This window comes from Bombus flavifrons, chromosome 1 (assembly GCF_040668555.2).
Source record: "Bombus flavifrons isolate JBK064 chromosome 1, iyBomFlav1_principal, whole genome shotgun sequence".
In the NCBI taxonomy this organism is placed as follows: Eukaryota; Metazoa; Arthropoda; class Insecta; order Hymenoptera; family Apidae; genus Bombus; species Bombus flavifrons.
In genome coordinates, this window is record NC_138442.1 from 21,330,551 (window position 1) to 21,354,765 (window position 24,215).

The 24,215-nt window shown below is 38.4% G+C and overlaps 1 protein-coding gene across 7 annotated transcripts in view; it reads left to right on the forward strand.

Annotated features, from left to right (window-relative positions):
* Positions 1 to 24,215, forward strand: part of LOC138181441 (uncharacterized) — a 208,517-nt gene that overhangs the window by 49,472 nt on the left and 134,830 nt on the right. The gene's annotated exons all lie outside the window — the stretch shown is intronic.

The following is a 24,215-nucleotide window of genomic DNA, read 5'->3' on the forward strand; positions in this document are numbered from 1 at the left end:
GATACATGTATGTGAATATGAGTGTACGGAAGTATGTGTGTGCGCGGCGTCTCTGAAACAAAGGAATGTAAACTGTTCAGTTAACAGTCTGGTATGGAAGAACGTGAGACGCGTGCAAGTGTGTATCGACGAAGATCTTGGAAATCGTTTATTAAATAAGTCTAAAACTATTTTAATATGAATTCTAAATGTAAATTCAGCGTTCCTATACCATTATTTCGGCAATTAAGATCCAAAATTCTCAACAGATGTAATATCCAAGCCTATTCCTTGCTATTAAAAAATGAGTAGAACATTTTTTTCATAATGTCATGATTCTCTGGACTCGTTGCTCTCGTACCAAATCTGTCAATATCGTAACATCAGTATAGAAAGAACAAGGAAATTTTCAATATTTAACAAGAAAGTATCCAATAATTACCACCGAATATTATTTTCCTGCGAATATCAAAACGGGTATTATTGTACATTGCGTATGATAAACATGCGGTAATTAAATTCTCATTATCATTAAGTTTTTCTTCGCGTTTCGTATCGAAATTGGAAATATTTACCAGGAACCAAAGCTTGCGGCTCATTTGATAAATAACGCGATAATCAACAATGATATTTAAAAGTCATTTAACCCGCCGCCCCGTCGGAGGCATTTTATCAATGCGATACGTAACCGATCGAATGCTGTCGGAATAAATTCAAATTTATTCTGGACACGGTGAGGCGGCCGAATCGACGTGCAAGCGTAGACCGTTTAAAAATTCACGGCCCGACTCTGTGGTCAGAATAAAAATTTCCAGCGACGCGGCCGGACGACGAAGGTGTCGTTGCGTCGATTGTAGAAACCACGAGTGCCGTGCGATAATTGGTCCGCGATCGACGCGCGTACCGCGCACGTTGCTCCGCGTATATGCCCACTGTCACGTTTAATCGCTCCTATCTACGTTACGAACCACAGCGATATATTCAATCGCTAATACCTTCTAATGCTCGCTGACGAGCCACGCTCGCTCTTTTCTTCGTCCCTGTCACGTGAACGTTGTACGATAATTTCTCTCTTCTCCCTCTCTTCGTCCTTCTTTTTACGTCGTTTCTGCGTCGTGTTACTGTTGCGAATTGTGGATTTTAGTGGCCGAAATAAATATATAAGAACACTTAGATTACGCTTGGGATTGATATCAAAATAGTTTTAGATTTATTTAATATGTGATTTACAAGATATTCGTCGATTACATTTGCACGCGTCTCAGCACTCTCTTTGTCTCGCCATCTTCTATTCCACGCTACCAACGCAGTTGCATTCATCTGTTTTACGAGACGCTGTGCACGCACATATTCCCAACACTCGTACTCATATATGTGTGTCATTAATACGCGGCTAGCGTCTAGTGTAGCACACATAATTACACATATCTCAATAGTTAGACTATGGTTAAAGTGGATTAATGTGTATTGGGACAAACTGGTCTTTCTGATAAATGATACGTCTGAAGAGTACGTATATGTAAATCATAAAAAAATTATATGTATACGTTACATATTTAGATATATTGGTATTATGAGTTGATCGAGATGTTCGATCATGTTCTCCTTGTTGCGTTTACATGGTAACGATGGAATGAAAGACTGTGGAATTTTGCAGTAGTATGGCTAAATTAGCGGTTCTCTTTATTGGAAGGTAATTACGTGTTTACTTGTTTGTCGATGTTTGTTCAGCGCGTACAGTGGAATTTGTTCGAACGGAATTTTACTTATTTTCTGTGTGATTGTGCTATGTAAATGTAGGATAAATTTCTGGCATTTTGTTTAATGATATTATTTATTATTGATTGTTAGTTATATACTCGTTTAATGCATAGAATGGCCATTTATTTGAAGGAAATTTAAGTTAGCGCTTGATTAAGTGTTTTGTCGATTAAACGTTCGACTTCATTCGTACGATGCTCCAACAATTTCATATAAACGGAATTCTGCTGTAACGAAGATTTCATTTCTTTGTCGAATAAATTGCCCGAACCATAAGAATGTGCTATTTGTCTGTTCACCGGTTTATCGTAAAAGACTTCGTAAAACGTAATATTGGAAAAATTTTTGTAACGAACGTCCCAGTACGTTCGACGACCATCATTTGTACAAAGGAACAACCGATAAAAAGAGAGGCTATGCAAAGTTTCCGCAAAATTTTCAACGAACTACTATTTAGCAATGAAACGAATTTAAGTGGTAAAGAAATTCGTTCAGCAAAATGCAATCTCCCTTCTGCGGACCACCAGTGAACAACCAGCCAACAAAAATATTAAATTATTAAATTATTAAATTAACATATCTGCGATTCTCTAGGTTTCGATCGTATTATTAGTACGTCGCGCTTTGTCCCAACGTTCCGCGAACATCCCAGTTCGATGAATCTTTGATAAGTTAGAATCCACTATGTTTACGAAACATCGGAGCAAAGCGCAACGCGCTAATAACACGATTGAAACCCGAATAACCGCAAATGTCTCATCGAACAGTCGTGAAAGTTTAAAGTTTGAAATAATTAAATTGCTCTTGATACGCAAGCGTCCTGTAATCCCATAACGTATTTTACGATCTACTTTTAACAACGCGTTTCGCCAATATAGATACGTATCAAGGAATAAGGGAAATATCGTAACGAAACTTACCATGTGTCTAGAGCGTAGAGGAACGTTCACCGTCTGACTATCTTTTTCTACGTCGCCCAATGATATCGTGGAAACGCGTGGATTCGAGGCCTAATTACAGGGGCAATGCAACCGTCTCGATATCTCGAACAGTAATGCTTTCTAATGCCTGTCAACCGGATGCACGTGTCCTTTTGTTCTAAATGCATACGAGGCGAAGCAAAAATTGCACGCTCGATCTCGAGGCGTTTCGCGATTTTGCAACGTCGATTATCCGCGATACGCGAGATAAGCGCGCGGATTTTCCGCTCGCGACAGAAACCGGAACATTCCAAGAGGAATGTAGAGGGAATTTGGGTCACCCGGTATATTTTCAATGGAAACCAGAGATCGCGTTAACCGGCTTCCCACTCACACACCGGTGGAATAATTTCGTCGCAACGGCTTTGTTTCGGAACGCGAGACGTCGCAAAAATGTTAACCTAAATTGGAGGGTGTTTACGAAAACACCGTGGAACGAATTTCATTTCGCGTAATTAACCTCGAGAGCGGAGCCACCAAAGTGACGAACGAGGGGAATAGCAAGCTAGACAACGAACAAAAAAAAAAAAAAAAAAAGAAAAAAGATAAAGTTTGAAATTTTTCTGGGCCGCGGTCGTTGCCTTTTGACACGAACGAATTTTTACCCCGCTAATTGGCTTTCTGCTTCTTGCACGTTGTTTCCTTCCGAGTGGCGGAACGTTATTGCGGAAGAATTTCGAAGTTGTAACTTTGGAGAAAAGTTTTTAGCTGGAAAGATTTGAATTTTCGTAATGCGAGATTTCAAAATCTGGATTATTTAAATTTGTTAGCGCGAAATTTAAATTTCGAAAAATTTAGCTCCCGCGTTCGATTCAAATTTTAACTACGATCATTCGATTTTTCTCCATTTTAAAGCGCTCGTACGTGAAGCTATAGGCGTTTATGTTATATTTATGTTAAGTTCAAGCATTGCGTAACAATTTACGGATAATGTTGAAAATTTTTCAAAATTTAAATTCTTTGCTTTGGAACTGTGCCGATATACAGGGTGGTTAGTAACTGGTGGTACAAGCGGAAAGGGGGTGATTCTACGCGAAAAATGAAGTCTAAAATATAGAATAAAAATTTAAAAATTTAAATATTTAAAAATTTAAAGATTTAAAAATTTAAAAATTTAAAGATTTAAAAATTTAAAAATTTAAAAATTTTAAAAATTTTAAAAATTAAAAAAATAACGTCAATCGAGACAACGATCTACAGTGAGATCCGTTATAACGAGACGCGATAAAGTGCACGCGTACCGAGCGAAAATTCAAAGTCGATTTTCTCGAAAACAAAGCCTCGAACGAAAAATGTTTATTCTATATTTTCGACTTCTTTTTTCGCGTAGAATCACCCCCTTTCCGCTTGTACCACCAGTTACCAACCACCCTGTATATGATCATCTTGTGAAAATTATCCTTCGTTTATTAAAATTTTTATAAATTTGTTTCTTAATTGACACCGGCGAACCAAATACAGCGATTACGCGAATTGTAAAATTGTATTGGAATGGTCGATGCGTGACCAGACGATATCCTATTTCAACTAGGGTGCCGTTTAACGTTAACCTGGTTGCGCGAAGTTACGAAACAATTATGTAAGGTCACTGTGTGACAGTGAATGCAACCAGGTGGGTTTATTGTTCCGTCGTCGAAGGTATAATGGTTTGTGTACTTCCTTCTGTGTGATCGCGGTGAAAATGCATGGCTGACGCAAGAAGTAAATACCTTGACGATTTATTTTCCTGCGCGACGCATGGAATTCGCCGTTTGTAAGGTGTGTGCAACGTAAACAGACGTCGTACGGTGTTCCATGGTGATATAACGTAGAAATTTTCGTTGCTTTGCTTCACGGAAATAAATAACAAACGCTTAAGTAAATCACAATTTCAAATCATGCAAATTTACCTGGGAAAATACATTTATCGAGAAAAAAATCAATTCTCAAAAGTATCAATTAGTATCGCTGTTATAATAAATCACTTTGAAAGATCGTTACTTATCGTGAAATAAATGTATGTTATTCAAACGCAATTACCAACGATCGATTGACATAAAGTTCCATAATGATCAATTTGTCGGTGTGGTATTCGAGATAATGAATTCATTCGTTAGCTTGATCTGATATTTCTATTAAAATTCCGGGGATTAATTTTTCAACGAATTCAGTGGAAGAAAAAATAGAGCCGCCTATGCAGTTTGTACAAAATTTCCTTCCCATCTTTCCTCTCCTGAAATTCACTTGTCGAATATTTCTCGCTGTATTTAATTATGCGTTCGCTGGTATCGGATATCGCGGTTGAGCGCAGAGTCAGAGTAATGGCTGGAAACTCGTTTAGATCGTCGATATCTTGGACTTTCGGACAAGAAACGGCTTAATTAATCGCACGGCAATTGGCAGCGGAAAAACGAGTTGTTTCGCGTTCGAATCACGCGGGCAAGAAGCCAGAAACCATTGGGGCATCGTTAACGGTAATGCGATTCAGAGCAGATATGATTTCAGTCGGCGGGAATGCAGACTGCGTTTCTATAAATCACGATGAGAAAGGAAAGATCAGTGAAGTGACTCGTTCGTTACAAATAACTGTTTGAAACCCGTCTAAGGCGAGACATAAACTAAATTGCAAGCGTGTTCTAAATGCCTGTCGAATGACGAACAATTTTAAGTGAACGTTACCTCTGGTTCAGCTATTGCGCAGAATTGGAAGGAAATGCTCCGAGACGATACAGGCACGGACAGTCCTTAGCAATTCGACGATGAATTATGAAATTGGATTGTTTGGAATGTTTAGGAATTAATTATCTGTGGCTTGTAGTTTTCGTTAGACAAGTTTTCTTAAATGTACTGTAAAGGAAGGACTGGTTCTGAATTAATATTATACGGCCTTGAACGAGACTCTAGCTCCTTACGACTACCAATACTCGATATCTAGTTACTCGTTGCTGTCGTCAAGAATTGTGAACTTATTTTACGATCGTACTATATCACTCCCACGTATCATATTCCTCGTGAAACAATAAGAACATCTCTTTCATACGATACTTTGTTTTCGAGAAAATGCAGTTTGAAAATTGATCAAGCGCAGGTGCTCGAACACGTTTAATTCCGAACTGGATAAGAGTAAATAATCGACAAATGATGATTAAATGATAAATAAATATACACGATAAATGATAATTAAATGATAAATAAATACACACGATAAATGATAATTAAATGATAAATAAATATACATGCGATAATTAAATGTCATTCGACGTAAAACTACGTGTTATTCAACTGGATTCTATATACCTATATATATATGTCGGAGATGAAAGGACATCGGGGCTTCCCTTTTGGAATGTTGGGAGATTTTTACCAGATTTTTACTATAGCTACACTTAAATAATAAAACTAAGAAATAGTTTTAATGTTCTAATCCGATTTTATGACGATGGGCTTGAGCTCGAAGTGACATAACGGGTCACTGAACGTAGCCACGTTCACGGGAGGGACGTGTACCTGACAGAGGTATGGAATGATTATATAGCTCTCCTTAAAAACAAAGATTGACCCGAGAGGTGGGGAGAAGAATATATAAGGGCAGTTCCACTTGAACTGCAAGTTAGTTCATTCAGATAAGTTTTACTTGCACGTTGAGACACGCGTGTATCACATCGCATTCGTCATCCCGTTGACCGTGGATTCGTTACCGAACCTGAATTCGTTGTCATCGACATCTCGACCATCCGATCGCCGCTATTACTTGTAGCCTCTTGTAATAACCACATAAGTACCAATAAATATCAGCTATAACCGCGATGGTAAATTCGAGTGAAGGTTCGTCAAACGCCCAAAATTCCAACCTTAACCCGACATATATATAGCTTGCATTTCTCTCAGACGATTTCTATGCAGATCTGTATAGCAAATCGCAAGCAATATCGCAAATCTCGTTAATGTAACAAATTTTGCCACCCTGTAACACTTAGTGAATCGACTGAGGAGGCGGGTAGAAGCTAGTCGTCTGGTTGTGACGAACAAGTCTGCGATGGAATTTCAGGGAAGATCGTCAAACGTCGTAGATACGTTTGAAAGCATCTGAGCCGGGCTGTACCATCCGAGCCGGGCTGTACCATCCGAGACGATGATGAAACTTTAACAACGATCACAATGGAACCCATTTAAGGGCGTGTAGAAGTTTGTTAGACCGTAGTGGACACGATAGGATTCCTGTAGATATCCAGATTCTGGTAAAGCGTCGTAAATGAATTATAGTCTTCCGAAACTTTGTTGCTTATTTTTAATCGTCCCCTAACCGTCATCTTTTAACCTGTAACGTGAGAAAGTCGTACAAACCGTATCATCCTCTTAGACGTAATACATCTTTTATTTAGAGCTTCCTTAATTTTTCACATCTCGTTCTATCTCTTCTGAAAATAATTTATGCAGGTAGTGTGCATTGCATTTGTAAATCTGCCATTGACAATGTTCAATTCTGTTCTTTCTCCGGCATTTAATTGTTTACACGTCGTTGTACTTCTTCAGGATTCTATTAATTGTAAGTTATTTTCATTTGCAAACGAGCGTAATTAAAACTGATTTATCTTTAGTATTATTATACTTATTTTGAATTTTGTAATTATAGATATTTTTGCTCGAGAGAAGACTCGGTTTAACGATGTTTTGATCATGTTTCGTTCGATTCGTTAAAGATTTGTTTCACTCGTCGTTATTTGATAAATCTTCGTATTGTTCGAACGTGTCGGATAATGGTTTGTCGTAATATGTAAACAAGCGTAATAATCGATGAAGCTTCCTATCGCTACAATAGCGTATTCGATAATTTGTTGCGTATTCCAATCAAGTAGAAGCGATTGTGTTCAATCGAGGTGTTCCAACTGCATTCTACCTGATTGGACTAACTTTGATCGTGTTTAAGTAATTCTATTGACGTTTCGCTTTGTCCGTTGAATTTTGATTGTCTAGTAATTTGGTCAGACAATTCGAGTCCTTTCCAACGCCGTCAGTTATATCTACGTTTACGTCTGTCTAATCGATTCTATCGCTATTTTCGAAGATTTTTCAACTTTTTCAGCTTTTCTTTTTCAGATATGATCCGCAGGTTTATCGTATTCTGTCTTTGTAATTATACCTTGTGTCTATTTACAGCGATAGAAATGAAAAGTTGATGGTTCCCCATACAATCTATAATATCTGATCGTAACATAGCGAGAAGTCCCTTAGATTTTAACCAACAAATTTTTGCTTCTCACGATGAATACCATATGCTGAAGTTTGAGAGCCTTTTTCGCAATTTTCCGTATATAAAGATCATTCCAGAAACAGAAAGGGCATACAGCGGCTATAAGAAGCATCTCTGCGCCGTTGTACTTATTATAGCGTTTATATGCTAATTACTCAACACCAAGTATATTAAGTTCCATATTATTCGGTGACTCTCATTACGTTGGTTACTTTCATACGGCGACAACATTTTGATGCTACTATTAGGTCGTCCGAAAAGTTTCTTTCTTTTCATAAGGTGATAACAGACGAACAACAATTTCTGTTCTATATTATTTTATTGAATTAGGTATGATCCATTTCCTTCTATTTATATTATTAACGAAACACGTTATATATAAAACAAAAAACATTGTGCGTCTATTATTTCCTTATAAAACGAAAGAAACTTTTCGGACTATTTAATAAGACGAAACACGGACCTGATAAAAGGACGCTTCCTTGGAGAGTAACGTTGCTTACAAATTCTTTTTTCAATCCATTTCAGATTTCAGACGACAGAACCGCACAGTCGAACAAATCCAACGGTTGTTCTTTTCTTTACACCGTCGAGCCATTAATTGCCGGAATTCGTTTAACGTGGTTCCCCGGTTTTTGCCTGTGTATATGTATCGAGAACCGTTTGGTCGGGCGATTCTCGAGTAATTCGCGAGTAATTGAAACGCACGGGCTGCCGGGTTTGGCTCGCAGACTTTATTAAACTCGAGCGGCAATGAAAGTTTACGCACGGCGTTATTCTTTTTAAACGACCGCCAGAGAAAGTTCTCCTCTTGGCGAGAACGGCTCTGCTATACGCGGTTACGATAAAACCTATCCTGGTTACGAGACAGCGAAGAGCTATCGCAACGATGCGGAAGCCAAGGAAGCCGACATGTCGCGATACAAAGCGGCCTTACTTAAACCGTCCTGTCTGACGACCGCAATGAGTTCCGTATTTCGATTTAATGCGTATCGCATTGATGCTTACGCAAACATCGTGTATGCTTGACAATATACATATAGCGTGTTGTATACGCTGTTATTCGAGGAACACACGCCGCTATTTTATAACACGACAGATCGTTATCGGGTTTTCTTTTATGCAACGAATTTTAAATCACCGGAATTTCGAAGAATCGATTATGTAGGATCGAGATTATGAATTACTATAAAGGGATTACAAAGTACGTATATGCAACGGCACTCGACAGCGCAGTGGTTAGCGCCTTAGGTTACGATCGTGTTCGGGACCCAGGTTCAAATCCCGGTGACCGTAGTCCGATTTTTCTTTCCACGATACAAAAATGAGAAGAAAATGCAGAAATACACCAACAGCGACGTCTACTCCCGCAGCAGAACCTATCTATCCTCTACACCAGCAGTAACACTATCGCCATAACTATGGTACACCTTATATAAAAAGAATAAAATATAACTATGAGATATAAAATATTATGGTAACGTACGGTCTGCTGAACGTTCTTTCAGTTTCTTGCGAATTATCGACTAAAGAGCACAACCGGTCAGGTCAAACCGATATCGCGTACCTCGAATGAATTAACGCTCAAGGTGGAGGAGGTTTAATATATCGAGTGTTAGAGTAATCCAGCACTGTGTTGAACTTGTATAAACGTAACGTGTGATATGATGCACTGCGGTGGTGTATGATCTTATTGGGAGTGAAGTCTTTCACCCGTACGGTACGATGTCTGATGATGAACTGTCCTTCTACGTTGCTGATTCTCCTTACCAGCCGTTGGATTTCGCCTATCCATCGTGCCCTTCCGACTGGTCCTTTCCCGGGGTTTTTTACTTGACCTCGGAGTCATTAGATTTCCAGCTCGAGGAGGACATGTAATTAACGGACGGTCACTCAAAATTCCGAACACGGTTATTTTTCGACGCAATTATTGTTGCGACACTCAACTAATTAGCGATCAGACAGGCACAACTGATCAGTTGGTATCGCGAGCCTTGAACGTTATTAGCGTCCAAGGTGGAGGATTATAATAAATGTAAAGAGCGAGGTTTAGTTCACCTTATTTATTCCACTCAATACTCTGAATACAACTGTCTTTAGTTCACTGGCTATCCTGTTAAATATATAAAATATATAAAAAGTCACTGACTGAATACTGTTACATGTTGACTCTTAGAATATTGGTGCAAGAGTGATCCTTGGTGATAGAATATGTGAGAGGTCTCATTGCTGATACGTGATTTCTCGTTCTAATGACACGTTAAATATCTTCTTGAAATGTTACAAATTCTTTTTATTTACTAAAACGAGGGCAAGATTGATTAGAATGAATTTTATTCTGAACAAGTATTCGTAACATCCAGTGGCTATACAGGTACATGTACGTTATATTTTGTAGAAAAATAAAAACCATTCGTTAAAACATCCGACTGTGAAAAGGTTCAAATTACGTTCAACCAAGTTCTTCTTCGTTTAAAGTCGTATATTCTACGCGTGTTAACGATAATGTCTTATTATTTCGACTTTCCCTGCCAAATATCTATGTATCTTAAACGTATACAGGGTGGTTGGTAAGTGGTGCTACAAGCTGAAAGGGGGTGATTCTACGCGAAAAAAGAAGTCGAAAATATAGAATAAAAATTTTTCGTTCGAGGCTTTGTTTTCGAGAAAATCGACTTTGAATTTTCACTCGGTACGCGTGCACTTTATCGCGTCTCGTTATAACGGATCTCACTGTAGATCGTTGTCTCGATGGAAAAATTAAAAAAAAAAAAAATTTTATTCTATATTTTCGACTTCTTTCTTCGCGTAGAATCACCCCCTTTCCGCTTGTACCACCAGTTACCAATCATCCTGTATATTAGGTCGTCCGAAAAGTTTCTTTCGTTTTATGAGGAAATGATAGACGCACGACGTTTTTTTGTTTTATATTATTTTGTCGAATTACGTACGATCCATTTTATTCTGTTGAGATAAACACCGCGACATTTCACAGACTTGGTTTCACGTTTGTACGAAGCTGCACTGTTGTAAGAAACACGTTTGCGGAAGAAAGACACTTTTCGGACAACCTGATACATCGTATTTCAAATTTCGTATTATACGATACATCGTATAATAATTCGGAATTTGCTTCTTCCTAGGAGAAGAGCAGGGAATCACGAGCGTTTTCTTGTTTCGCGAAATTTTTTCTTCAGATATATCGGGTTGGCAATTAAGTGATTACGGATTTTATCGTTAGATAGTATTGACAAAATCCGCAATCACTTAGTTGCCAACCCAATACCTATGCCAGAGAAATGTCTACAAGAGTCTGTTCGATACAAATCAGACGTATCTTCGCGCAAGCTTCGCAAACAGCGAGCTAATTAGAAGAAAAATTCTCGCATATAATTTCAACTCCTTATTCAGAGGGAAACGTGGTCACGAGCAACGAGATACGCGAACGTTCCGGGAACGGAGAGCGTTAGATTTGTCGGAGAGCATCCGCTGGAAATTGCGCCGCTGTTTGCAACCAAAATATGTATATTGCAGTCGGTGGTTCGCGATTTTATTCCGAGACGGCGAATAGAAGAAAATCCGAGAAACAGAAATTCCAGACAGAATGAGCGGCGACTTCGTTAGCGTTCAATTTCGAAGTCATCGTGGTAATTGCGCCTCGCGGCCGCCATGAAATTAGCGCTTTTTATTCCGGAAAATGAACATCCAGGCAGTAAAAGTGACTTGATCGTCGATGAAATTTATCCACATTATCGTATTTTTCGTCTTGCTTGCTATCGTAAAGCGCGCGATTGTAAACGAAGCATCCGATCGTCTCTACTTTCGTGTTTCCTGTTTCAAGAAAAGTAATCGTTTTCACAAAATTGTAGGAACATTGACGGTGATTACTGTTTATTATTATTATTGGTCATTCATTATCATTTCATTATGAGTTCAACGAATAATTTGTTAGATGTAATTAAATTAAATTCGAGGAAATGCCAGTTTATATTTCGATATTTCGCATTGTATGTATCGACGATCGCTTGTTTGCTGTTTAATAATTTACTCGATACGAAGAGAATAAAACGTCCATAAAGCTGTGCAACCGAAGATGAAAAAGCGATAGCTATCGATAATGAAAGAAAGGGATTATTTTTGGAAAATTTCTAGTACTTTTACGTCAAAGATCGCCGATAGAGATCGTCGAAAAGAGAGGCGATAAAGGAGTTTCATCTTAGAAACTCGCTGAAACGCTTATCGAAGATGGAAATTTTATTAGCTGCTCGTTTGTTACATTATCAGTTTCGTCGTAACAACGAAGCAAATTAGCGATTGTTCGTGGAAAATTTGGTTTACGCGATGATCTCGTTTGACGTGGTCGTGCACAAAAAGTCCTTCGTTCCCCATTGAATCCTCTTTCGACTAATGAGCGTTTCATCCGTTCATCGGATTCCGCGTGACAAATGGTCGTACCCTTCGCGAATGCAAACTTGCTTCATTAAAACGGCTGCATTAATTTGTCACAGATTCGCGCTCTTCAATTTCTCGAATTTCTCTGTAGCGTGAAATTTTCCTACGTTTTACGCTAAGTTTGTATATTAAATTTATTTCCAGAGAAGATTCACTTTGCTTCTTTTAATGGAAATATCTTATCGAAAAATTACCTTTGAATAGTCGGCAAAAGTTGTAGTATAAGCCATCCCGGGCTTGTGAGATTATTATCGGTTGGATCTCTTTTCAATTGTATCATAAATTAAGTTGAAATGGATTTTCTCGTCAGAACAAACCAATTTTGTACTTGAACCGGTAGAAAGAAAAGTACAAACGGAAAGTTTTAACCCTTAACAAAGAAGGCTGTTCGCCCCGAAGGGAAGTAAGAAGTTTCTATCCGACGAATGCAATCTACGGAATAAATGACTTTAAGTTTACAAATTTCTCGCTTCTTCGATCCCGAATCTACGCAGCAAATTTGCCTTCCAGAAACTTCTCACTTGTCAAAATGAACTCATCTTACATCTGATGTAAAAGCAGGACAAATTTTAATGCAGGAATTGGAAAACTTTCCAGCAAGAATAATTTCCATTAAAAAGAAAAGATTGATATCTGGTTATCTTTCCGTATAAAAAATTTTCCAATACATCCTGCAACCAGTATAAGCAAGACAAAAAATGTTACACAGACGGAAATCGTCGACAGATTGTTGAAAAGATATAACAAAATTAATGAAATACCAAGACTGTCCCAAACTACGCCAAAGGAAAATTAATACTCGCGATTGATTCGTTAAAACAGAACATACCATTGCAAAATTAAAACGAGCTTCGCGGAGTCGTAAATTTAATTTCTTATCACTGTCAATATATATCGTTGTTAAACAGATTTTACATGGTTTATTCATAGATACCATTTTTGTCTTTTATCGCGGTAGCCGAAAGTCTGACATTGTTTCCTTTATATTTAGCATTTGCCTTATAATTTATTAATACAGCTTCGAGCTATTTATATACAGTGGAAATTAAGGTATCGAAATTTGTCGGAAGACAAACAGTTTATGCGATTGGAGCTCGTATAACGGGAGGTCGTCGATTTCTTTCACTATTATTTTCTATTCGCACAGAAGATGCTCACGTTCGGGCAAGTGAACTTAACCAGGAACAGTCGAGTTAATCGTTAATCAATAACTAAAATTTTGTTCCGCTAAAGGAAATTCAAATAAACGGAGTTGTACCGTACGACGCTCGTTCTTATTCACATTCGCAGAACATAGTGACGAAATTTAACTAGAGTAGAAGCAAAGCGTACCTTATACATCTAGCGACTGAAAAGTCTAGAACTGAATCTTGGATTCGTCAAAGGAATCCATCGACGTTCATCCATTCATTTTCTCCTTAAATGTCGCGACCTACTTTCCATAAACTTGCCGATCGTCCCGTTACAAAGTGAAACGATCGAGGTGCAGATCGTTAGCTCGAGAGATCGAGGTATTGACCCGCGAGCCGAACAGGCGATCAGCTGACGCAGGAGCTGACGCAGGTAACTCGTTTTACCTGCGTTCAGGCATTTTCGAAATCTCTTTGGCCGTCGCTCCCCGCTCTCCGTGTCCATTGATCTTTTGGCCAAGTTGATTGACTTTTCGGCGCCGATCGGTGACGCCCTGGAAAAGGTAAATCCTGGCTTCAGGTGAGCAAACAGGTGCATTCGACCAGGGGATCAGGTTACGCGAGAGATCGGCTAGGTTGCGTTGTGTTTCGAACCGGTTCTACGCTTACTGGAATCTCAGGTGCACGATAGGTACCTTATACTCGATCGGCTGGCCATTCTAAGCGTAGCAGAATAGACTCTTCGATCAGATGCAGTTTTCGCATTTGGAGATTTGAAAATGTATACGGTGGTGGATAAAAGAATAACATAAAATCGATACACGATGAATTTTGGTAGCTTTTGTACCAAAACTATTTTTATCGTCCTCGTCGTTTTTAACTGACATCCGTTCTGTGACAGATCACTGACGCATGCTAAAAATTTTTGAACAGAAATTAGCTGCGAATTTATTAAGGCCACCAGATATGGTCGATTGTTCGATACCTCGCGAATAGCGTGGTTAGCGTCGTTTAAGGCTCAAAGGCTCATCCAAGCGTAATTGATCGAAATTAAATCGAATCTGATGAACGAGACTGATGGGGGGGTAAACCGATTGCGAGGCTCTTGCGGGTAGTTCCTTTATAATTCCGCAGATTGTTCGTATCTCGAGATCACCGTTATCAAATTTTTAACTTGTAAATTCGCGGACAAGGTGTGACAGGTAAATGAACTTGAGCCGTGGTGTTACGATCCTTATACGTAGTCTTGCTTGCCGAATTTCACTAGCTTCATCGTCGACTAGAAATTGCCTGTCATTATAGGAAATTCGTTTCTCTATTGAGATAGCTAAGAATTTATTCATTTTCGCACCGTTAATCGAAATTAAATTTGTTAAAAGTAAACGTTTCCCTTTGGCACGGAAAAACAAGAGTCGAATTTTATCCAAAGCGTACGTGGAAGATCGCTCACTATAAAAATGTCCAATTATTCGTACATTTTTAATGTTACGTAACACGATTCACAGATTATCCATTTAAATATAAATATGATAATTAAAGATCTTGGTACTCCCTGGAAAATGGCTTTGTTGGAAGCGAAATTACACCGGCACGTAATAAATTATACATTCTGGAATTTTATCGCAGATTTATGATTCCTTTTGTCCATTATAATATTCCATAATCGCTATTACGATGGCAGTAGAGAACAATTTATGCACAATAGCATGGAATGTATTCTGTATCGCTTCTTTTGATGTAATTTATAAAGTCGGGGAAACTTTTGTATCGCCGATTATAATATTCATAACGAAGTCTTTTAACCAAGTGAAAATCTCCATGAAAAAGAAACGAAAGGAGAAATCTTGAAACTAATTCGTACAAAATATATTGGCGTGTTACTTGGAAATATTTTTAACGTAATACGAATATGTTGTTGCATCGGAAGGAGAACGAGGAACGCGATACGAGAAAGACGAAAGCGAAAATCGCGATTGGAGTGGGAATCGCCGGTCCGACAGAAGAAAAGTAATAGGAACGTTCGCAATCCTCCTTCTCGCTTGTTGTCCTGATATTGAACACCTGTTCGCGCACCTGAATCACCTGGAACGTGAATTTATCTGCGCATACGGCCACTCGAAAGTCCTCCTTGCGATCTTTACCGCTCTGATAGAAGAACCGTCGTTTTGTTTTAACCATTTCAAACCTATGACGTCCCCTTCTAAGCGAGATCATTTCGAGCGAGCGTAGCATCTTCTTTAAATTAAATCCAGCTGTATGAATCGTGCTTGCTTTCTCCATTTCTCTCTTCGAGAATTAATTTTCGTTTCACTGATTCGTCGAAGCGAGGAACGTTCTTCGACGAATGAAAACTTACGTCTGAGAGAAAAACGTGTCTCGTTATAAATACACGAAGACTTGCTTAATTTCTTGCTTTAGGAATTGCTGTATGGATATATATGGAAATATATAATAAAATATATACAGAATAGTGGTCGATGTACCGAGATCGTCTGATTTATATGGAAATGTTTCTCGGATAAGGTGGATTAAATTTTTTACTAATTAAATTAAACACGTTGCCTAATCTGTCTGGCTGAAATAGTTGGGAGGGATTTGCAATTGGATAGCTTTGGTATCGATCAGCGTACGACTTTGTTTGCACAGATATTCAAATTACTAGGTTAATGGTCGGTAATAAAATTTGTAAACAGAAAGAAAGAATATATTTTAGTTTCTTGATGATTTATGTTACGACATCAGCTTTCGGCTTGATCGAGATCTTCATTTGCATATTATTCCTATATATGCATATATCGTCCTTATTTATTAAGAATATTCATTAACAACTATGTGTATTTCTTTTTTTTTTTTTTTTTTTTTTGACCGAAGTCATTCGGTGAGATGTGTGACAGATATAAACCCGATTCGTATTTTATGAAAAGGAATAGATTTAACGAAAGGAATCTATTTTATTTTTACATTTTGTCTTTATATAATCGTAATTTATATTTTCATTCCTAACAGATCAGAAAATCGTATTTAAGCGATATCATCGTGTTCATACGTTTAAATACGACGAAGTATGAGTTTTCAATTACTCTTTACCGCGGTCTAATTAAATCCTATAGCTTGTAATCGATACACGGCCATTTTATGTCAATCTTTTATAAACCTAATATTCGAAATTAAATTTCAATTTCTTAATCAAACATATTACCTCAAGCTATGAAAACGAAACCAGAAATTCTTTTAAAACTAAGCATCTGCTCTTTTCATTTCAATCAAAGCACACCCTCGCAATTGAATCGCGATTCTCTTCAAACTACCTTCTATAATTTTGCTGATTTACAAAATCGACGTATCGATTTGCCCGAAATTCTCATCGAACCAAAGGTATTAGGTTGTCCGAAAAGTTTCTTTCGTTTCATAAGGTGATAATAGACGAACAACAATTTCTGTTTTATATTATTTTATTGGATTAGGTACGATCTATTTCGTTCTATTTCTATTATTATGTTCGTGTATAATTCAATAAACTAATATAAAACAAAAAACTTTCTGCGTCCAGTGTTTCCTTATAAAACGAAAGAAGCTTACCGGACTACCTAATATTAATAGTTCGAATCAAAGAAGACAAATTTCGATAATTTTTGACGATTTTCTTTTATTTCGTTTCAACGTTGCTTCAAAATCGAAGGTCATCAGTAACGTCGTACCAGCTGTTCGTAGTCTTGTCTCTAAATCGTTAACCAAACATTTGGTAATCTACGGATTTGATGCGCACAAAAGTTGCGCCAGATTCATTAGGTTTTCCTCCTAATATAATATGCACAATTTGTTCGATGAACTGCACGCTTTTAACGTTCAAATCGTTCGGTCGTTGGTCATCAATTCAGGTATATTCGCCGATCCCGTATGTCAGGAGAACAGCAAGTGGAAGATGTACAGGTAGAACGTCGATTGCGTTCCACCTGAGGCGAGTGCAACGTGCAACGTGTCTTAGTGCACTCGACGCTGTGAATATCGTTGTAGTGCATCTCGGACTAGGGCAGTATGTATACCTCGGCCATTCGTCGTTCTGGTTTTGTCATTTGCGTAACTCGAGACCGAGCGAAATCGAACGGAGGATATACCATCGACTAATTGCTGCCATTTCACCAGAAATCAGAAAGGAAGCTCTTAAAAGAGGAAAAAGATAGAAACTTATTTTTTATTCGAGATTTCTAACTTTTACCTTAAGTAATTTTATCTTCGATTTTTGACACTTTCAATGCTCCGTATATATTTAACATTTAGCTTTTTCAAGGTTTTTTTTTTTAATGAATACCGACAAAGTTTCTCCTTTTTGGAGTTTGTATAGATCATTTCTTCGATCTCGAATCGAGCTATCTTTCCTGACGCATTGAATGAAATGGCTCTGAAACGCTCGTGTTTAATTTAGAGAGAATTAAGATTCGATTTACTCAAATATCATTTACTTAATTAGGTTTAATTAGTTTAAGGGGTTAAAGATACGTTTCGCTTAATTTATAATATACACTTCGGTAAGTATAACAGACTTGAAAGAATTCCTCGGATTGAAATTCACGATTGATTGCTATATATTTTACGATGGTAATTAAACTCTTCTTTTTATCTGTATTTTGTTACTCAACACGATAATTACGTCCCGAGCTCAGTATTTAAGTAGTGGAACGGCCTGATATTTATGTCTGTTGCATTCAATTTCCGTATCTCGTGTGGAGGTTCTGATAAAAAAGTTGAATAATAAAGACGATTCATCATTTGTTTTCTTGGAAACGAAGCTAAATCTAAAATGCTAGAGTTTATCATAATATTTCTATAACACCTTTATAATAATACCCTCTGGCTTCAGAAAATAACACTCTGTGGAAAAACAATATTATTACAAATACGATACCTTATTACGCTTTTAACACGATACATACGATTACGCTTACAAGCTTAATTAACCCCTTGGCCTATAATTTGACGGATTTGTGCCATAAGCGAAAACCACGAGTCTGACTGGTGGTAATTTACAAATTGCTAGTGATTCATTATCCACTCTGAAATAATAAATTGTTTTTGTTAACTGATCAATTGATCATGATTACGTCCTAGACGTCTAACCCCTTTCCGTACTTTATCGAGTCAGACTCGCGACGAAGATTTTGGCCCAAACATGAATATCGCGAGTCTGACTCGCGACCAGATACTTGGGCCAAACGTAAACGTAACAAACCGAGCTCGCGGACTGTTCTTTTTTTGCCCGTTACGATCGTCACTGAATCTTAATTCCTGTTTACGAGCATCGGTCTGGTCTGTTTAGCGCGCGTCGATGTCTACCGCTTGGGCCGAGTTTCGTCGAGCTAAATGGCTCGTGAAGGGGTTAAAAACACTATTTGTCCTCAAACGTTGTTTATTATCTCGCAATTCCTTTTGTAGCCCCTAAATATACATGTCATAAGAAGTACACATTTTGCGCCAGTTCGGGCTGAACAGATGAATGGCTTGCGCGATCGGCAGATAGCGTGTAGGCCAAGGGGTTAAACGTTAGAAAATAGGAAATTAAACGCCCATCGCATTACATCGGAGTACAACGAATTTATCAATCATAAAAATTGCCAAATAATACTACACATGTGTAATACTTCAAAAAATAGCGAATTATATCTCAACGTACATTATTAAACGTCTAATGCGATGCAAAAAAAAAAAAGAATAAAACGATTCTATTGGCCGTCAATTAATTTTCTCTTGCGCGTCAATCGTATCATTCCTTCTGTAAAGGATCGGTAAGTATGCGAGTAAGCTCACTTCTTTTAGTTTCTGGCTTTAGTTTAGTTAGTGGCTGGGAGATTCGTCATTATGTCCTCGACTTGCTGTAGGTGCCGACTGTCGAGACATTTGTCGAGGGTCACAAACTTTATTTTGTCGTTCGTAATGTCCGCTGCTTCGAATTGCGCCTCCAATAAGGCGATCCATGCCGTGATGTTCGGGGGCTGTAGTGGAGGCATGCTGACCACTTGATTGGCTATGGTTTTGCTATTCGCAGCCTCGTTAGCATTTGCTATTATCTTTCTTCACTTTTCGCACGTTGGAGTTGCCACTAGCTCATGTATCGCTACACTTCTCTCTGTTAGTAACAACGTTCTTATTCCACGAAACTGGGATACAACATTCTTTCTTATCATCCCATAAATTACATCATAAAATTGCACGTAAAGTTTCATACAATTTTCAATTGTACATGTAAGAGTACATTAGAAACAGCTCTCTTACGTATAAGGTTGTCCGAAAAGTTTCTCTCGTTTTATAAGAAAATAATAGACGCACGATGTTTTTTCTTTTATATTAGTTTATTGAATCATGCACGAACATAATAATAGAAATAGAACGAAATGGATCGTACCTAATTCAGTAAAATAATATAAAACAGAAATTGTTGTTCGTCTATTATCACCTTATGAAACGAAAGAAACTTACCGGACAACCTAATGTTTTGTAATTTATTTTAAATAACGCGTTTCACTCAACACTTCTTAGTAATAGTTCGATGATAACCTCAGTCGTGGTTTCGTTTGTGTATACATCTTTTAATTCTTTCATTAACATTCGCTATTCCAATATCCCACGCGATCGTTAACAAATCTGTCAAAAAAAAAAAAAAAAGAAAAAAATAAAAAATAATCTCGCAAAACTGCGAATGTTTATCCAGAAGAAGCAGAAATTCTGTTACAGAATTTACATCGATCGCGTGGAATCGTAACGGGGGAGACGACCAACAAAAGTCGCGTAAAATCTGTTTAAAACACATCGCTGGATACGTACACGTGCCTCTTACATTTTCCTCGAAATTACATTGCGCTCACGTAGCCACGTTAACAGCTCGTCGTTTAAGGATTCTCGTATCAATTCAAACAGTAGTTTCACAGTTCGAATATAATACTCGTCGAAAAAATAGAGGACACACGTGTGACTAAACTTAAATGGGCGCTCGTGTCGAACACGGTTTGCGAATAACTGAAGGTCCGAGAAATTTCCATTCGTTCCATTTTCATAGGACGCGAAAATGACGAATCTGGTTCGTTAATCCAGAAATAAATAGTGAAATAGTGGAGCTACCAACGATATTCAAAGCCGCGACATTTGCTCGCAACTCTGACCAGCGTCTCAAGATCCTCGGTTCCGTGACATTTCATCGAGAGTCAGCCGGTTGATAAAACGCAATTATATCGCTAGAATTAACAGACTCGAGCGAGAACTTTGTTCGCAACTTCGTCGTCCTGCTTGCGTTTCTTATTATCGTGTTCGTCGATTGTAAAATTCTCGTATATGAAAGCATTTGTTTGGAGCGTTTTAATACGTTTAGAGAATAGCAAGTGCAACGATCCACTCGTGTGAACGAATATCGTTGGTTCGTTAAATAATACCTACGCTAGTTATTGATTTTCTGTCAATGAACGCGTCCTCGTTCGGGTATCGACGAGTGTGATGGAAACAGAAGCTTTAACAGCTCCCCGTGTTCTCGATGTCTATCATCTTTTCCTTCTTCCTTGTCTGTCTTTTTGGTTTTGTTACTCTGTACCGGCGCTTTTGTATTTACCGTTCTGTTGTAAGCTGTCGAACAAGCGACATAATCTTTTCGTGTTACTTGACAGAGAACTAGGCAAAACAAATCGTGGAAAGAAGGTATTACTCGTTAAGTAATATTAGGTTGTCCTAAAAGTTTCTTTCGTTTTACAAGAAAATAATAGATGCGCGATATTTTTTGTTTTAATGCAAACGAAACGTGTCCTACGACAGCTAGAAGACGATCGAAGGTAAAGACCACAACATTTGACAAGGTTTCGCGTTTGTGTCAACATAGCCAGATAAAGCAGCTGCGCGCAGATAGCACAAAGGCATTTTTGGAACAACCTAATGCTTTAACTAAGATTCATTTACGTAGAAAGGTTCTGTCACTTTTGTAATTTATTTACTTTTAGGATAATTGTACTGTATAAATTATTTGAGGGTTAAATATGATATGGTAGCTATTAGTTGCGATGTGTATGGAAGTAAAAATCTGTCGTGCTTGCAAGACCACACGCTGCTTTAATCACAACACACGTTAGCAATTTTGGGACAGAAGGTTCTCCTTATTCACCATATCCAAGCTATAGATCATCATCTTTTACGTGACTTGTGAAATAATATGAAGCAAGAACACCTTTAATAATCCCAGGAATATTCTTTTGGGACTAAACCTGTTTAATTGGAATATTCTATACTGGAATACTATCAAGTTTTAATATAGACGTAAATATATCTATTCATGTGTAATATTTGTCGAATATCGACGTATCGAATATCTAGTGGGTACAGGTGATATCGTCGGTTTTAATAATGCGACGATGAAAATAGAAGGAATATTAATTTTGTCAAAAATAGCTGCGTATTTTTAATAATCACAGAAGCGAAAAATACGAGATTAGTTGCAGCATCGCGAATAAATCTTGCACGGTACTGGCCGAAACAGATACGCATAAATCAATGCTTCATCCCAGCCAACAGCAAACAACTAAGCATCAAAGCGCTCTCTGCCATTATTTCGCTCGTAGTGCAAATTCGTCTCTCAAAGTTTACAAGCCAAACTTGCTCGCCACCTAAATTACCTACATACACCTCCGCATGTACCGCGTGTCACACCCATACGCGAGCGTTCGGTGTACACAGGATTCCCCCCGAGTAAGAAGGCAAAATGTCAGGTAACACACGGTCGACGTGCAGCGATTTGTTGTTAACCTGTTACCTTCTCGTGCGGTTTACCCCTACCATGAACGTGGATCGTTCGGAATAACCGACAAGAGGAGAACGAAGGAAGGAAGGGGTACAGGAGAAAAGGAAGAGTGGGGATGGGAAGCTGCGACCTTACACCTTCGCCACAGGTGTAACATCCTTCCGTGTCTGCTATCCTGTTCGCCCACGCTCGTGAAATTCACCTGAAAAGGAAATCCGAGGTTTCTTTACCTGCTCGCGCGCATCACCGCCTTCTCGTGTCTTTGTCACGCTTTCGTCTCGTGCAGCGTGCAACACATTCCAGAGAACATCCACGTTCTCTGGTTCAACCTGTTCGCTCGTCTGATCGCCTGGTCCTCCCGACTCCTGAAAATCATCTAGACATTGCGTCTTCACGGTCGAGTACCGGTATACCCGGCCAACTTTCCCGTGACCCATCGCATAATCATTCCGCTCTAATGCGCTCGTTCGGATAGTAGGTTCGCCTGACGCGACGGTTGGGGAAATGTTACTTGGCTGTGGGAAGGCTTGGAAGTGGTAGAGCTGTGAAACGAGTTATATATGTATATATATGTAGATATCGATTGGCTGTTTCCTTGCTGGGAATGATGGACGTTATTGGTTAATAAGCTTGCTTGTATTACATGGTACCGATTGTTGCTGAGCATTGAGTTGTTCAGAGGGAGAGAAGTTTGACGAGAAGAGTTATGTTTAGAGAGCGATGAATTTTTATGGAGTTTATTTGGGTAGGTTTTTGCATATTTCAGGTGAAATACGAATCGACGTTTGTTCGTTATTTATATATTTGTATAATTATTTATATACAGGACGTGCGTTTATGTACCTATGAAAAATGTAAATGTGCCGGAATATACAAGATATTCGAACTAAAGTACGTGGTATTTAAAGGACGAAATATTTTTGCCATATTAGGGTAACTTCGAGACACCGAATTCCAATAAAGATCATCCTCTAACGATACTCTACGGTATGTTAGTTACATCCTTCGTCTCATTTTAGTTGCCTATAGACACCATATTACAGGACGATGGGAAACGAAGCATGGTACTCATGTGCTCCGAGAGACTTCGTATTAGGTTGTCCGAAAAGTGTCTTTCTTTTACAGACACGATGCGTCCTTATACAAACATGAAACCTAGTCTATCGAACGTTGTGATCTTTATCTTGATGGAACATAAATGTATCATACGTAATTCGATAAAATGATATAAAACGAAACGGATATTGTGCATCCGTTATTTCCTTATAAAACGAAAGAAACTTTTCGGACGACCTAATAATTTGAATAACGACATGGGAGGGGAAATGTGGTGGGAGAAGGTACAGACTGAACCTTTGAAGATAAGGTGGGAGGTGTGGGCGTTGGGCCAGGTAAAAGGCTGCACCTCTGATTCCCAGGCGAACAGCAGATCGAGGAATCGGATTGAATGCAGGCGCAGGTTGCACCGTTGCATCGATACCGAGAACAGTCGTGTGCAACGTCGCTGTTCGACCAACACTGTCCATCATTCCTCGCGGTTATCGATATAAACTCTGAACTGGATGGTACATCTCGACCAATGATATTCATGCACCCAAATCTCTCATACTTTAGCCATCGAACTTCATGTATCTCGGTCATTAGTCTATGCGATAGTTGATTCAGGTTTAGACTACGTAACTGTCGAATTTCTCTTTGCATATTTCACTTATTGCCATATTGCAGCTACTTCTTTGACATTCTTTCGAGAAGAATTCTGGATAGTTGCTTTTTTAAAGCGATTGCCAGTTGGTTCGAAGAGGGAAAAATAGACTATCTTTTTGTGAAATAAAATTTAGGACGAATTCAAAATTAAGAGATCCAGTCATCTATATATGTAATGTATTAGGTCTATCTTTTGCGTACTTTTGCTGCTT